The following is a 17,205-nucleotide window of genomic DNA, read 5'->3' as shown; positions in this document are numbered from 1 at the left end:
ACTACAACTGACAGCCCATATGGGGGGGGGGCATGCATTTTTTACAAACAGCCCTTGTTAACATAGACACTGACTTGTCAGAAGAAGTTCTCTTACACTTTTTGATGAACATTTTTCAAACTTCAATTTGTTGTTGCCAAAACAAAATAAATGCATACAAATTGGTGCAGAGTTTTCTTTAATATCATAGGAACCGTTCATTTACCATGCATGACAACCAAAGCCAGTTCTGTAAAAAGAAGTGAGAATTGCAAAAGGGTACTGTGCGAAACATGGGTCAATTATGGTATTTACTTACTTTACGACGTACATTAACCTCCTATAATAGACCACCTAACTTTCCATTATATGCCTACATTGAACATCAAGCATCGTGGTGGCTTTGATTTTGGTCCAGTTATACAAAAAGGTACCATGGGAAGGTATGCAGTGGGTTTTGTTATCACAGGATAATGTGTCATAAGCTATATTAACTGCGTTATCTTTAATAAGGTCATGTCCCCCTGTCATTCGCATTGACAGGTCAACTCTCAGGCATTATTGCAAGACATAGATTGTAAATTATATAAGGGATTTATAAATGTGAACCCTCCACCTTTTTCTTTTCAAGATAGTCTCTTCTTAGCAAAAAACCACTGCCACTCACCGCTACCACCACCACAGTCACCCACCATCACATCTGCCACCCACCACCTACTAACTTACACCCACCACCAACCATCACCACCACCACTAACCATCACCACCACCTACCACCACCAACCACCACTGCCACCCACCACCACCACACACCACCACAACACCAAAAAGATCGAGATGGTCCAACGCAGGGCCGCTCGATGGTTTACAAATGACTACTCATATCACAACAGTGTCACACACATGCTATACAAATTAGGGTGGCGTTCACTTGAGAACAGAAGGTATGACTCCTGGCTACTGATGTTCTATAACATTGTCCATGGACTGGTTGCTGTACCAATGCCTCCCTACGTCACTCCTCCGACCCGGCTCACTAGACATCTGCACCCTCTTTCATTCAGACAAATCCCCACTCCAAGCAACTTCTATACATTTTCCTTCTATCCAGCCACTATTGTCCTATGGAACTCTCTACCAGCCTATATTGTACAGGCACCTACCCTGGACCAGTTTAGGCAGGGGGTGACCAAACTTAAGACCACAGTTTCTAAGCAGGTTGGCTGTTTTTAACCTTTTATCTGTATATTCCTTCTTTTAACTAACACTATCACCTTTGTTTCTATGTCTCACAAATACATTATGTATTACGTTTTATCTCCTATACACTTCTTCCTTAATTTCCTTAATTTCCTAGCACTGACACGCGCATGCTTGTAATGCTAATTGTTGGCGACTAGCAGTATATATAAATAGATAGATAAACATGAATGTGAGAAAAAATATTGCGGTCATGTTTCAGTCAATATTTTGACGATATTATTGAATTTGTAAGAATTACTAAGTGTGTTCTGTTTTAGTATAGGGGTCAGTGTGCCCAGTGTGTCATACAAATCAACCCAAAGCTTTGATACACATGTACAATAATATTAACTGCTTTTTGTACAAAAATTGTGCAACCTTTATCTGTATATCATATGTAAGGGCAAAGTACAAATAGTTTAATCACCCCATGTTCTATAAATGGAAAACCAATTGATAAAGTCTGATACTATTTAAATTATCTTACATTCACTTCACCTTTGTAAACGATCTCATGGTAAAACAACCTGACATGAATAAACAGGTTAACTGTTAGAACATCCACAGGACATTTTGGGTTATGGTCCTCATAATCGTAGAAACATCTTAGTTCAGATTGTTGATGTTAAATATTTATCTCAAACTAAGATGACTACAATATGGGATTGAATTTATCAGCTTAGTTCGCATAAAAAATGTCTTTCTACTGTGATTTAACAAGCTCTGATTTGATTGTGGTGTATGTGGTCAGTATACATGTAAAATTAAGATAAATCCCATTTCAGCAATACTATACGGTCAAGCAAGATAAAAAATAAAGTAAAGTAAATACTCAAAATCAACGAATATTTCGCAACATATTTCATAAAATTAAGTTAACACATTCAACACTCAGTGCTCCTTATAGTAGTAGCCAATTAACATTTCAATGCTAGATGTGGTATGGTAATATATATGTAACGAGATACATCATAGTCGCTTTTATTTTTTGTGCAACAATTTATTCCATGTAAATTTCCAGCTACGATATCCAAACATTTACGAGCAAATGCTAGGGGACCCATTCCCAATGGAATAAATATATATGTTATCCCAAATGGGACCTAAACAATTTTTATTGAAGGTTTCCAAAATATTATTTTTTTAATAAGTTACATGTTGTTCATCTCCATAATCAGTTATATGAGTTGAAACTCAGTAAATATAATATTAAAATCACTTGTATTATTCATTATGAATTACTTGTAAGAATACAATCAACAATATTGATCACTTGTATTATACATTATGAAGTATTTGTAAGAATACAATCAACAATATTGGTATATAATATTGAAATCACTTGTATTATCCATTATGAAGTACTTGTTAGAATACAATCAACAATATTGATTTCCCAATTTTAGTCAAAAGAATGCAGTATTTGCCAACCCAAATGCACACGCGTCCCGATTCCCAGAATGGTGAAAAAAACACTGCCAGGTGCATCACATTTAACTGCCAGACAATATGTTCAAAGTTTATATTAGCAAGTTCTTTCAGCAGGCTTTTATGATAATAAGGGAAATGTGGACATTATTAATGCCCGCGGATCGAATGATCGGGGCAATATTGGTTTTGGCCTGTCTGCCTGTCATTATGTCCCAAAACTTTAACCTTGATGATAAAATGAAAAATCGTGGGTCTATGTTCTTTAAACTTCACATGTGCGTGCATCTCATTGAGATCTACAATCAAACATGGTTTGAGGTAACTAGGTCAAAGGTCAAGGTCACTGTGACCTTAACATTCAAAATATAAAATTGTTTCTAAAATAGCTGCCGTGCGGCTTCAAAGCGCAGTAGGGGGCATTGTGTTTTCTTAAAAGCAGCTCTTGTTTTATCGGGCTTTTATGATAATAAGGGATACTAAGGGAATTATATTTTTGTTGATAAGCATGATTATACAGTGACAAATATAACATATTTTTCGTAACACTGTCATGCTTAAGTTTTACTGGTCATTAATTATTTATCAATGCTGTGCTTAGAATGATGTAAATATCAACAGTTGGTATTTCTAATCTTCTGGACAACTGGCTTTTTTGACAAGTATTAAACAGTTCCTTGTAGTTTTTTACATTGAATTTCTCAATAACTCTGTTAGAAATGTCTGTAAACAAATCGATGCGTTGCAATAGCTGCGTCTATGACTTAAAGCAGCTTGTAATAGACAAGTGTGACATTTATATTATTAAGAAAAATCAAATACCAATAAATAAGTGCCACAAAACAATCATGATAAACAAAGTGGATGCAGATTTGTTGGAGTCAACTAAATGGGAATGTTTTCTATTAATCAAGAGATTCTTTTATGAAAGTGTTTGTCAAATGAAATCAAGAGCATTCAAAAACACTCTTGAAAAAGCATGATACTTTGAAAGTGATTTCTGCGTTAAACGCAAGTATTAGATACTCATTACATGTTATTGTTTCTTCGCGCCTTTACTTTTATGCTGAGCAACTGACCATAAAATGTAAGCATAAAAGTCTTCCAGAGTCGGATTTGCCACTCTTTCTGTTGGTTCGGCCACCTGAGCGTTCGAAATTGGGCATGCGCAACTTAAATATTTATTCAAATTGAAGATGATGAGATCTAGAACTAAAAACATCCGTAGAACGCAAATAAACCAAAAAGTTTGAACTCAAACTTGTTAAACATCGATATACTTACATGTATATGTTGACAGTCGGAAGTCTGTATCTGCTGAACGTTTTCCTATTGGTTCGTGAATTTAATTGGTCGAGCGCACGCGCTCAAATTTGAGGCTCAAGAATTCTCAATTATGTAATGTAATTATTGTCTCAATAAATAAATAAACAGTGAAAACAATTGTAACTTAGCAGCAAAAACAGCAAATATGCACAAACTGTGAGTAATTAATGAAATTGAACAAATGAAGATTTGTTTCTTTGGTACAAAAGTCTGCAGTAAGAAAACAACTGAACAACGATAAAGAACATCGACAATTTAACTGCAATGAGGACACAGAAAACTGTCGCCTCGTCTGAGAACAGACTTGGCATGGCATAATGCCAAGTGAACCCAATGTCCACACTCGTCGCACTGTCCCCAGTTGGCTATCTTTAGGTGTGGTCCCTTGTCAACATTGATAGGCGTGAATCACTAGCAAACCCAGCAAACTTCTGTGTGGTAAATATCTGACTCACTTTCAGAATTGTCGGTTCGGTTGATAATTAAACTGCTTGTAGATTGTTTGGGGCTTGTTTGTGGCAGGTTTGTCCTGGATGATGATGGTGCCTTGCTTTTCTTTTGTGCGTCGTATATTTCGAGTGCCTCAATGTATGCATCACTGGTGAGTAGTTTCCCGCCAGGCTGCGGTTTTGGGGTTGTGGAATTTTGCTTCCCGCATTTGCATTTGCAAGGGGCTGTTGTGCTGGTAGATTCGGACTTCAACCGAAGATACTCATCCACCGCCTCTTTGCCAGCGCGTATCGACTGCATCTTGAGCATTGGTGTCTCATCTTGAAACGATTCACACGGCAAGAGCTTTTCCATCGGAACAGCATTTTTGTTCAGGGGATGCACGCCGGTTTTCCAAAAAGCGGAAACTATGTTCCAGGTGACAATCTTGCCTTGATTCGCCTTCATGTATGTAGCACATTCGCTATAATAGAAGCGCTTGAACAGCCCAAACTCTCAGACATCAAGGGGTTGCAGGACATGCGATGTGTGTTCTGGCAAACAGAACAGGTTGATGTGTCGATCTCTGGCCCATTTCAACATCTCATGGGAAGTGTGTGTGATGTGCCCGTCAAGTAATAGAAGTACTGGTTGGCTGCCATCTCCTTTATTGACGTACTTCACAAAGTTGTTTTCGAGGTTACAAGTCCTTGAAGGTTGCAGTGGTCGACCAACCAGTTTCCGACATGGTCACAACAGCACCAGGTGTAAAGTTGTCGTTGGACCTTTTTCCTGCATTAATTATTTATGTAAATTACTACAGCGTTTAAATATTAACAGATATTACATTAATGTTGTGTTTCAAAGTTAATATTCTTTTGCAATTAATTAAATAACATCAATTTATTGATTTACGCAACTGACTTATACAGTATATTTCGCTTAATTGAATAGCCCATTTGTCACGTCCAAATATTCAATTATCCGGAGTATTCAATTTCACGAAACCAGTTTATTTCCAATGTTATCACTGACGCTGTTCATCCGAATTACCGATGATGTTTGTAAATACGCTTCTACGTCACAGCACGCGCATTTCCATTTAATAAATAAATATTGTCCATTCAATTTCTTCTGGTAAGTAGGTATTATTATTGTATTTCAAAGCTATATTGGTAAATTTAATATATCGCGAAATCAATTTGTTTTATTCAAATAATGCATAGAAAAGCGCAGATAGTCGTTTGTTATTCATTATACGGTGCATTGAAAATATTCCACTCGTAATATTCACTCACCGGTTACATTACAATTAATTAAATAACATCAATTTATTGATTTACGCAACTGACTTGTATGTACTTTAAATCCATGTTTTAGTTTTAAAAATACTGTACTACATAATTATGAATGTAACTCATTTGCTTAGCATATATGGATTAAAATTTAGTATGCTTAGATTTTAATGAACCTTTATACACAAAATGTGGCGGCAAATGGTGTCCAAATGCACTTGCGCACGCGATTGATGTTGTTGTTGCTGATCGTGGCGACGTGACCGCCTACGCTTTCTTTTTGATTGGAGCGATAATGTTTGGTGGTCGATGTTCAGGAGAGATGCCAGTTTCGTCCAGATTGTATACGCAATCAGGTCTCTCCTGTAGCCCGTACTCCGCGATAGCCACTTCGAGGTTTTCAAAATATTTGGAAACAATTTCTGGAGTTGAGGGTTTGGCTCTGTTTGAATCCAACGCTGAAGGTTTCAGTGTGGATATTCTACTGTCCCATCTTTTTAAATAGCAAAATAGCATACAGTTACTGAGTGGCTTGTCAGTAGCGCGTCTTCCAAGGTGGTGCGCCAACTCACCTGCCATCTGTTGCATGGCTGTATTACTGAAGCTGTACCCCAGTCTGGCAGAGTCTTCTGTGTGTTCCACCAACCTCAGTTCCTCGTCTTCAGTGAAAATCGTTTCAGTCCTAAAGTTATTTGGATCCACACGACCACTAATCCGATCACGCAATGTCTGGTATGGAATGTTGTGTTGAAGAGCAACACGACAGATGGATATTTGTTTCAACTTTACTTCTGCAACTGCTTTAAGCAGTATGTCAGGGGTATAGTTTTTATATTTTCCATGATATTTTTGAGGAACTGCCTACAACGTTAAAAAAACACGCAACGTTTATTGGATATTAATCAGTTTGCGTTCAACTTTCCATTTCCCCCATTACAACCTCAACTTTACAAAAACGTCGATATTGTTTTAGTCACGTGACCTTGACATTGTAAACAAAAGTCTGGGGCAGATGTAAAACCTAAATAAGCATAATATTTAAGGTATACTGTTATTTTACTCAGTTATTTTAGTGCAAATTGCAATGATATGAATGTGTATACAGTCAGATAAACAAAATATTACCTTTTTGCCCTCATTTTTCACTTTTTCCGAGAGTGCAAAATCTTCCCGATATACTCATTACTAGTATCGAATTCAAACATCTGCGAAGCAAAGATGTTTTCATTATTGCATCACAAAAAAAATCATGAACTAAATAGGAATTCACGAACCAATAGGAAAGAAGGATATGTATATCTATTATCCAATATTTTTTAATTTATGAAGGAAATAAATGCATACAATTATACAGGTACTTATCAATAAATTCTCAACATGTGGTGTGTTTTGCAATTAAAAATGTAAAATGCATAGTTGCACTTATATTAGAAAATGAGCTCCTTAATTGCATACACTTGTAAGCAGATCAGAACTGCCTCATTCCATGACAGCAGGAAGTGGATGGAAACTTATGGCCCAGACTATGACTGCCAAAATTACCATGCCCTTTATCATTCATTGGTAGGTTGATACTGTTTGTTACGTGATTGAAAAAATATAAGGGTTTACAAATGTAATGTTCATAACACACATAACTATTTCAGAGATTGCCCAAGCACGCTTCTTGACTCTATATTAAACCCTGAATTATAGTACCGTGTTTAATACAGCTTTAATGGGGATTTTAATAAATTTGCAGTGAGGATACATATCATTAACATATAAAAATCAATTTGTATCTTGTACATGATAGGAATAACAGTATAACATGAAACATGAAAAGCCTCTGTCTATTGAGTCTTCTTTGTCTTCTTAGATGGCTTGGTGAACCTCATATTTAGTCCATAATAAATCACTTGTACACGCATGTAAATACACATAAGCAATAAAATCAAAGTTATAGCATTATCAGATTAGAAATACATTTACATACAATTTAAATTCAGTTTAGTTGCAATTTAGTTACACACTGCGGAAATATGCACAGGAGCAAAATAACAAAAACTGTCTGGGGATTAAATAAAGTAACTACAAATATCAAGTAAATACCCTTGTGTGTACACGATTTTATTTAATTGTCCGAGATCATTTTGGAAAAAAATGAAATCCTTAACCGGAAGACAAAACGCCATGGACACCGCGAATATTTCCGAAAGTGATTGGTACGAACACTTTGAATCCTTGTTTAGCGCGAACTTAGATAGCGTGGATATTCTTGTTAATCTTCCCAATGACGAGCTAAGCGAAGTCGAAGACGCTATATTCAATGATGAAATGATGGAATACCCCCTCAGTTTTTCATCCAGGCGCACGAAACCATTATGCCAGTAATGTTAGCGCTTTTTAATCGAATATTTTCCACAGGCGTATTTCCAGAGTGCTGGTGCTCCGCCATTATAATCCCAATCTACAAAAAAGGTGATATCAATTCGCCTTCTAATTATAGAGGAATTTCACTACTAGATATATTTGGCAAAATATTTACTAACATAGTAAATAGACGTTTGACTTTTTTCGCAAATGTTTACTCAAAAATAGACAAGTCGCAAGCGGGCTTTAGGGAGGGTTGTTCAACTACCAACAACGCCTTTGTGCTTCAGACTTTGATTTATAAAACCTTATCGCAGAAGCGCCGGAAACTCTATGTAGCTTTTATTGACTTTAAAGCCGCGTTTGATTCTGTGGTGAGAAACAAGTTATGGGAAGTCTTGATTCAATCTAATGCCAACTGTAACTTACTAAAAGTGCTAAAAGGGATGTATAAATCCGTGAAAGCGCGCGTTCGCACCAGCACTGGATTAACGGAGCAATTTGAGAGTAACATCGGCTTAAAACAGGGTTGTTTGGCTTCGCCGAAATTGTTAACATTTTTCATAAACGAACTAATAACGTACCTAAAAAATAAAGGCACACGTGGGATTCAGCTTAAACCGTGTGATATCGAAATTTTCAGCCTTATGTTCGCTGACGACGTCGCACTTCTGCCCGACACAGTAGTTGGCCTACAAAGACAACTGAACCCTCATTATGATTTTTGTACCGATTTTTATTTAGCTGTAAATATCAGTAAAACTAAAGTTGTAGTTTTTAAGAACGGCGGTCGCCTAGCAACAAATGAGAAATGGTACTATAACGGTAATTTGTTGCCCGTGGAACAGACATTCACTTATGTCGGTGTATCGTTTTCTTCGTCCTTGTCGCTCACTCATATGGCTGAAGCATATTGTATTAAAGGTAAACTGGCAATAAACAGTATTCTATCATCTATGTCCAATTATTGCCAACTGCCAAATTCAATTTTCTTTAAACTATTTGACTCAAAAGTTGTGCCAATTTTGCTATACGGGTGTGAATTGTGGGGTTTCAAATTCTGTCACACTTGGCGATTGTGGTCGTTACCCGTTATTTATTAACGCGCAGATAAGGTGTTTAAAATTCTGGCTTAAAATACTAAAAACGCCTGACTCCAGATAATACGAAAATGTTACGATTATTTGGTTGATACTAAGGTCCATCTAGCTGTAATTGGGCAACAGAAATTAAACGTTTATTGCATGAAAATGGATTTGGATACGTTTGGAACAACGGTCATGTACCACACTTAAGCACTTTCTTAAACGAATTTACGATACGGCTCAGAGACCAATAGTTCCAATCATGGAGAGAAACTATTAACCATTCACCAAAACTGAGTGTGTATAAACATATAAAGTCATTGTACAGTCATGAAAGGTACCTTGACATTCTATGTATGAGAAAATACAGGCATTGTTATTCACAATTTAGATCAGGTTACCATGAACTTGAAATAGAAAAGGGCCGGTATTCTAATATTCCAATACATGAAAGAATTTGTAAAGTTTGTAACTCAAAACAAGTTGAAACGGAATATCATTTTGTTTTTATCTGTCCAATGTTTAAGGATCTAAGGGCACGATTTATTCCGCGAAAATTTCTTTTAAATCCCAATGTAATGAAATTGCATACAGTCAATCTTGTATTAAGAGACCACTCAAGGGAGTAATCAAAAGTGGTCTCTTAATAAAATGGTCTTTAAATAAAAAAGGCCATTCTGGAAGAATGCTTACCCTCAATTGTAATCTATATGAAGGATAATCTCTTTTGTCAACAATGATTTTAACTTTTATAATGAAATGAATATAAACACAATACATAAACAATATTTTACTTATAATGTGTTTTATTTTTTCACTTATTATACATTATCATATATTAAAAATGAATTGTGTGTACATATTTATTTGCAAAAACAACATAGATTAGGAAATATTTTTCGCGTTTTTTTTTTCACCTGACACATATTTTTCCACGTCTTCAAGCACCTCGGCTTTATGCTTAAGAATGTTCTGAATTTGAGTTTTACCGACTCCAAACTCATCTGCAATTTTACGTGCACTTTTACTCTTTGACAATTCCAAAACCCGAATTTTCTCGTTCAACGTTAACACTTTTCGTTTTGACATTTTAATTTCTGCATGTACGCTTAAGGAAATCTGACTCGATTATGACACATAATGAGCTGAAAAATTAAAACACGTCAATTAGAAACTAGAAATGGCGCGGCAGAGGCCGACGCGTATCCCCACGCCGCATGTTTGACCCAAGGGCGCCCCAGGGTTGATCATGGGACCATGCATAGTTGAGATTGACTGTATTGTCATAAGAGAAGTTCAGTATCAATTAGAAGTGAATGGGTGTAAAAATAAAGAAGTTATAGTAAAAGGCAATTTTGGGAGGGTGTGGCCTATGTGGGCGGGGTGCCCCAGGGTTGGTAATGGGGCCATGCATAGTTGAGATTGACCGTATTGTCATAAGAGAGGTTCAGTATCAATTTGAAGTGAATCAGTGTATTAATGAAGAAATTATAGTAAAAGGCAATTTTGGGCGGGTGTGGTCTATGTGGGCGTGGCGCCCCAGGGTTGGCAACGGGGCCATGTATAGTTGAGTTTGACCGTTTTGTCATAAGAGAGGTTCTGTATCAATTTGAAGTGAATCAGTGTAGAAATGAAGAAGTTAATGTAAAATAACCTAAAAATTTTTTATAGTAAATGGAATTTTTTGGTGGGTGTGGCCTATGTGGGCGGGCGCCCCAGGGTTGGGATTGGGGCCATGCATAGTTGAGATTGACCCTAATGTCATAACAAAAGTTCAGTATCAATTTGAAGTGAATCCGTGTAGAAATGAAAAAATTATAGTAAATGGAAATTTTTGGTGGGTGTGGCCTATGTCGGCGGGGTGCCCCAGGGTTGGGAATGGGGCCATGCATGGTTGAGATTGACCGTATTGTCATAAGAGAGGTTCAGTATCAATTTGAAGTGAATCGGTGTAGAAATAAAGAAGTAAATGTATAATAACCTAAAAAAATGAGTGATAATTTCTGACGTGGCCCCACCCCAACCGCTATAACTTTTGACCCAGGGGTCAGACCAAAATTCCAAATAGTGCAGGGTCGCACATATGCTCATAGCTACCATGTGTGTAAGTTTCAAGGTTCTAGTGCTTTTAGTGTAGGAGGAGATAGTGGCCAGGACGGACGGACAGACAGACGGACGGACGGACGGCGGAGATAACCACAATATCCCCACCTTTTTTTCAAAAAGCGTGGGGATAACAAACAAATAGACCTGATTGGAAAATTTATTAAGTTAATAACAATGTGATTGGCTAACAAATATCTACTAATTAGCATAATTACAAATTGGTAATATACGGATTTCGACAGATGTTGCCGATTAATAGTTTATTTTCCGCACTTCTCAGGAAATGTTTGTCGCGTACAGTGCATTTTTTCTGCACCTGTTATCTATACTCGAGAAAAATCGGCGTTGTCTCTTAACGTTCCACATAGTAAACTTTTTAAGCTGTAGACTGTGCGTAAAACGTTCCTCTGTTATTGAACTCAATAAATTGATATGCAGTCTACAACAATACCGGTCAGAACTGGTGTACGAGACAAAGCATAATCATAATGGTTGAAAACAAAGCAGCGGTGTAACAGTACATCTTATCGGCTTAGATAAACAATTAACACGGATTTGTCCCTGAAGATCAATACATTAGCCACTTTTACCTCCTAGTGGTCGCTTAATTCAAGATTTGAACATCAAAATACATAGAAATCAGGGGTCGCTGGTCGCGTAAGACAAAAGTCGCTTAATACAATATCACTATATAGCGAAAAAGCTCCGTGGGATTTTAAAATGGTCGTATAAGACAAAGGTCGCTTAATACAAGTGGTCGCATCCACAAGATTGACTGTATATTAATGTCAAGTCGAAATGAAACTTATATTAAGGATCTAGCATCGTATATTTACCTTGCATTTGTAAGACGTAAGGAGTTACTTACGTTGTAGGGTATAGCTACTTATCCTTTACTACCTTTTTCAATATGTTAAACCTACCTATACCATTTCATGCTTGATGATGTTATGTGCACACATGCTTTTGTATATATACATATAATTATGTTCTATAACTGTGTCAGGGGCCGGCGGCCTGCATATCACGATAAACCTTTGTTGTTGTTGTTGTTGTTGAGAAAGTAGCATCACAGATTACAAGTTCCATATCATTGCAATTAACCTTTAACCTTTCATGTCAGGGTTAATAGTAGACTGATTAAACAGTTTGAATTTATATGCAAATACTAATATACACAAAATCTTTAATTATATTTTCTATTTAACCATAACTTTTATTTAATATTGTTTTTATTGGAAATTATATACATATAAGTAGTGGTATTAATTACAATATAAGGTAATACATTACAAAATTGAGTCAATTAGATTTCATTAATACATTTAGCCCAAAGTCTCGTCAAATGGATAATGCAGAGTGTTTGGTCAGAAATAAAATGAAATTAACATAATTAATTAGGCTAAAACATTAACATAAATAAAACATATTTGCAGCCATTGTTCAGTTAATACTGGTACAATATAACTTTAATTGTAAGAACTACTTGACTAGTTATATTTTATTCCTGGTGTCATTGTGTCAAATGTGAAATGCAATCAACCCAAAGATTGAAATTACAGGCACAATAATATTAGATGATTCCTTGACAAATATTTTGCAACCTGTATCTGTATTCATGTATAAGGACAAAGTACAAATGGTTCAAGAATACAATGTTCTAAAAATGGCAAAATCAACAGATAATAAGAGATGCTAGTTATGTTATCTTACCTTCACTTCACCTAATGATATGCATTATCTCATGTTGTTAAATCAAGTAACATGAATACATGTAGACAGGTAAAATATTAGAACATTAATAGTACAGTTAGGGTTATCGTCATCTTTGATCAGATAGTTGGCTTTTAGTATTTGTCTTAAATTAAGTAAACTTTAATTTATGAATAAATCAGCTACATTTAAAACACTCTTCGCACAGTATTGTGATTTTTATATACTCTGCAATTTAAATGTGGAGTGTATGTCACCAGTATTACTACATGAATAATACATCAATCAGGGCAATGTATTGGCTGCTTATTACAAAAATCAGGTCAATGTGTTGGCTGCATAATACAGCAATCAGATGAATGTGTTGGCTGCATAGTAAAACATTCAGGTCAATGTGTTTGCTGCATAATATAACAATCAGGACAATGTGTTCTTTGCATTATAAAACTATTCACCCCACCACCCCAATCACTTCCACCCACTACCACCACCCACCACCAACGCCATCACCCATCACCACCACCAGCCAGAACTAACCACCATCCACCACCCTAACCACCACCCACCATCACCACCACCACCCACCATCACCACCACCAGCCAGCACTAACCACCATCCACCACCCTAACCACCACCACCCACCACCACCGTTATCACCAACCATTAACAACACCACCAACACCACCCACCACTAACCACCACTAACCACCAACACTACCCACCAACATCACCACTGCCACTCACCACTACCACCACCACCACCACACACCACAACCGCCATCACCCACCACCACCACCCACCACTAACCACCACCCACCACTAACTACCACCCACCACCCACCACCACCACCACCCACCATCACCACCACCATCAGCAACCACCAACCCCACCACCACCGCTACCACCACCACCACCACCCACCATAACCACCACCCACCACCACCAACCATCACCACCACCACCGCCATCACCAGCCACTGCCACCACCACCCACCACAACCGCCACCACCGACCACCACTGCCACTCACCGATACTACCGCAAAAGCCACCCACCATCACATCTGCCACCCACCACCTACCAACTTACACCCACCACCAACCATCACCACCACCTACCACCTCCACCAACAAAAACCACTGCCACCCACCACCACCACACCACCACCACCCACCACCACCACAACCAACAACCACCACTGCCACACACTGCCACCACCACCACCCATCACCACCACCCACCACCGCCACCCACTGCCACCACCACAACCCACCACCACCACCACCCACCACCAACACTACACACCGTCCACAACTACCACCACCCTATTTGACATTGCTTCTGTCTGGTCCAAAATAAGACTAAAGGTGAAATAATTTCATCGAGGGAGTATATAGAAATCATTCTTGTTGATAATTAGTTTCGTTTGAAGTTATACCAAATATTTTTTTTTAAATCGCTGAGGTAAACATTGGCACTCCACTGAGGTTCACTTGCTTGTCTTACATGTATAAATATAGAGCAAACACTTAAACAATTATTCTTTGAAACTCTAAGGCAGAGGATTATGGCTTTTGGCCTGTATCATTGTATTGTGTACCAAGTTTCTTCAAAAATCTTCCTTTAAGTAAAGACTGGCCATACCCAAGGGTGAATAAATGTATATAGACATACATATTTAAAAAAAAATTGGTACTTTTCACTCAAACATTAATGCTTGGAGTATATATTTGTTGTTGAACATTGTATAGTGGTCCTCTTAACAACTTTGTTAAAATCATGCGTCTGGGGTTAAAATGATCCCTTCCCTCGGGGCAACCTGTTTAATTATGTGTATGTAGTGAAAACTTTGAAAATATTATTTTCTGAAAAATTAAAGCCCTGTGGCTTGTTGTTTGGCATGTAACATGTTATAGTAGGCCTCTGCTACAGCTGTTGAAATTATGCCCATTGGGTCAACACTTACCACGCTCCAGAGATCAAAACATATTTAAAATAACTTGTATAGTAATTATTGATAATTTTTCTACTTTTAACTGCAATAGTCAGGGGTTTTATGTTTGGTGCGCCGGTCAAAGTCACAAATGATACTTGAAGTTTGTGAGTATCGCATCTTTGTTTTCTCAATGTCTTATATTTAAATTCAGATGTTAATCTTACCTTACTGCCAGTTAATGTGAGTGCCAGTTGGAGGTTGCTTGGGTACAAAATCAAATTAGGTGGTAAACTGCAATACAGTGGCACTATTACATGAAATGTGGTATTTCCCTAGCAACCAGACAGTCTTGGGTCATACTTAATTTTGGCAGCTTCTTCTAAAGACACCAAGCACAGTTTTTTTTCTTTACAGGAAACAGACCTTAGAGTGTCTTAATTAAGCTTCGGGCTTTTCAGCAATCAAGCTAAAATATAGACACACTCAACATTATAAATATATGTGTTGTGTGCTTTACCCAAAAAGTCAAAGAAAAAGACTAGATGGTGTTTTAACTTCTAGAATCATTAAATAATAAGAGAAAAGGTGAAAGTGGTAATGGTAAGAAAATGTCAAGTTGTAACTTTAGCCAATCTCTTGGAAAAATGACATTTCTACTAGCCAAATAATTATGGTCAGTCTTTGTTTGCTTTTTAGTGTTATACATTTTCTGAATTATTTTAAACAGCATATTCAGATGACCTTTTGAATACTATTCAGGCTTACATGCACCCTGCTTAAAAAAGAAAACAAGTGTGTTTTAATACATAAGCTAGACTGGCTCATTCAAATGTATTAAATATTGCATCACACAGATGTTATGTCATTCAATGTGTCTATAACATTATCTCTAAACATCTTTCATTTATCTTAATATAAACAATATGAAAACAAAGAAAATCAAATCTTAATACTGTTCAGTTCATATGTGTTTAAACTTGTATGGTGTCCTATATTGGAAACATTTGTTCCAATTAGCATAAGGTTTTCTTAGGTAAGATAACACTTTGTATATAAATTACCAAGCATAAGATTAAAAACAGTTCTTTGCTTAAGCAATATTACTTTTAATCTGTGTTAGACATTTAGTCTCCTTCACTTAAACATAAATTTCAGCCCATGTATCAATATCACTCCATTTGGTCTTGCTCATTAATCTGTTTAACATTATGATCTAAATGTCAACTTTGTATCTTCCTTGCCACAGTTATACAGATAATACAGTACAAACTCTTTTAAGGACCACCCATCATAACGACCAACTGACTATGTCGACAACCGTTTTAAATCCCAAAGTGTTCCTTCTATATTTGAATGGTCGATACACTCACTTCTTGAATCAACCCGCTAACATCTTTTATGACCAATTTAATCAGTGCCAATCAAAATGTTTTATCTTAATTGACACCTACCAAGCGACTAGTTCCTTTCACACCTTACTAAATTTGGGGTTTTGGTTCAATAGGAATTGTGTACGACATCATTGTGACCCAATTAACAACAACAGTATTGCATTTACTGTGAGGTGTTAGAATTTTCGGCCCTTGTTTTTGTTGTGAACCCTTAATGCTTGATTGAAAATTAATTAATATGATCGAACAATGTATGTGTCAATTGGTTATTGTTTGGTACACACTTTAAAAATTAAAGATGGCCAATAATTTAACAGTTAGGATTATTGTGAGAAATTGTTATGTTGATGATTGATTTAAAAATGGCCTGTATGCCATACTGTTATTCAAATTGGTTAAGCAAATACTTAAAGAGTTGTTTTTAAAAGAAAAGATTGATTAAATCTACACGAGTAATGGGAAATACCATGGGCAGTGGGCGGTTTATTGGGAATTGGAAAGAAGGAGGTGTGTCAATTTTTATTTTGTTTCGTTTCTCAAAAACATTATTTAATTGGCTCTGTTCGCTTTTTTATAGTTGAACATTTATCTGTTTTATAAAATGTGTATGCAGCTGATAACTTATTAACAATATTGTGACAACAAAACTTGTTCGTAAAAGTTGTTCCCATTTTGTTTCATTATTTTCTACTGTATATTGTTGTGTCGGCTTAATCAGTGACTCTTTGTATCAGCATTAACCATTGAAAAATGTACGCTCACATTAGAAATTGTTTGTTATGAGAAACTTTCCTGTTTAAGCTATGCTAAAGTTCATGCAAACATATTAACATTCATTGAATGTTGAACCATGTGTAGTATCGGTCCATCATGGAAACTCAGCAATTAAGACTACCTTGCTGTTTAGACCACTTTTAAAAA

Source organism: Dreissena polymorpha, chromosome 2 (assembly GCF_020536995.1).
Source record: "Dreissena polymorpha isolate Duluth1 chromosome 2, UMN_Dpol_1.0, whole genome shotgun sequence".
Taxonomy (NCBI): domain Eukaryota; kingdom Metazoa; phylum Mollusca; class Bivalvia; order Myida; family Dreissenidae; genus Dreissena; species Dreissena polymorpha.
The sequence above is the reverse complement of the archived record's forward strand: the minus strand, read 5'-3'. Positions refer to the sequence as shown.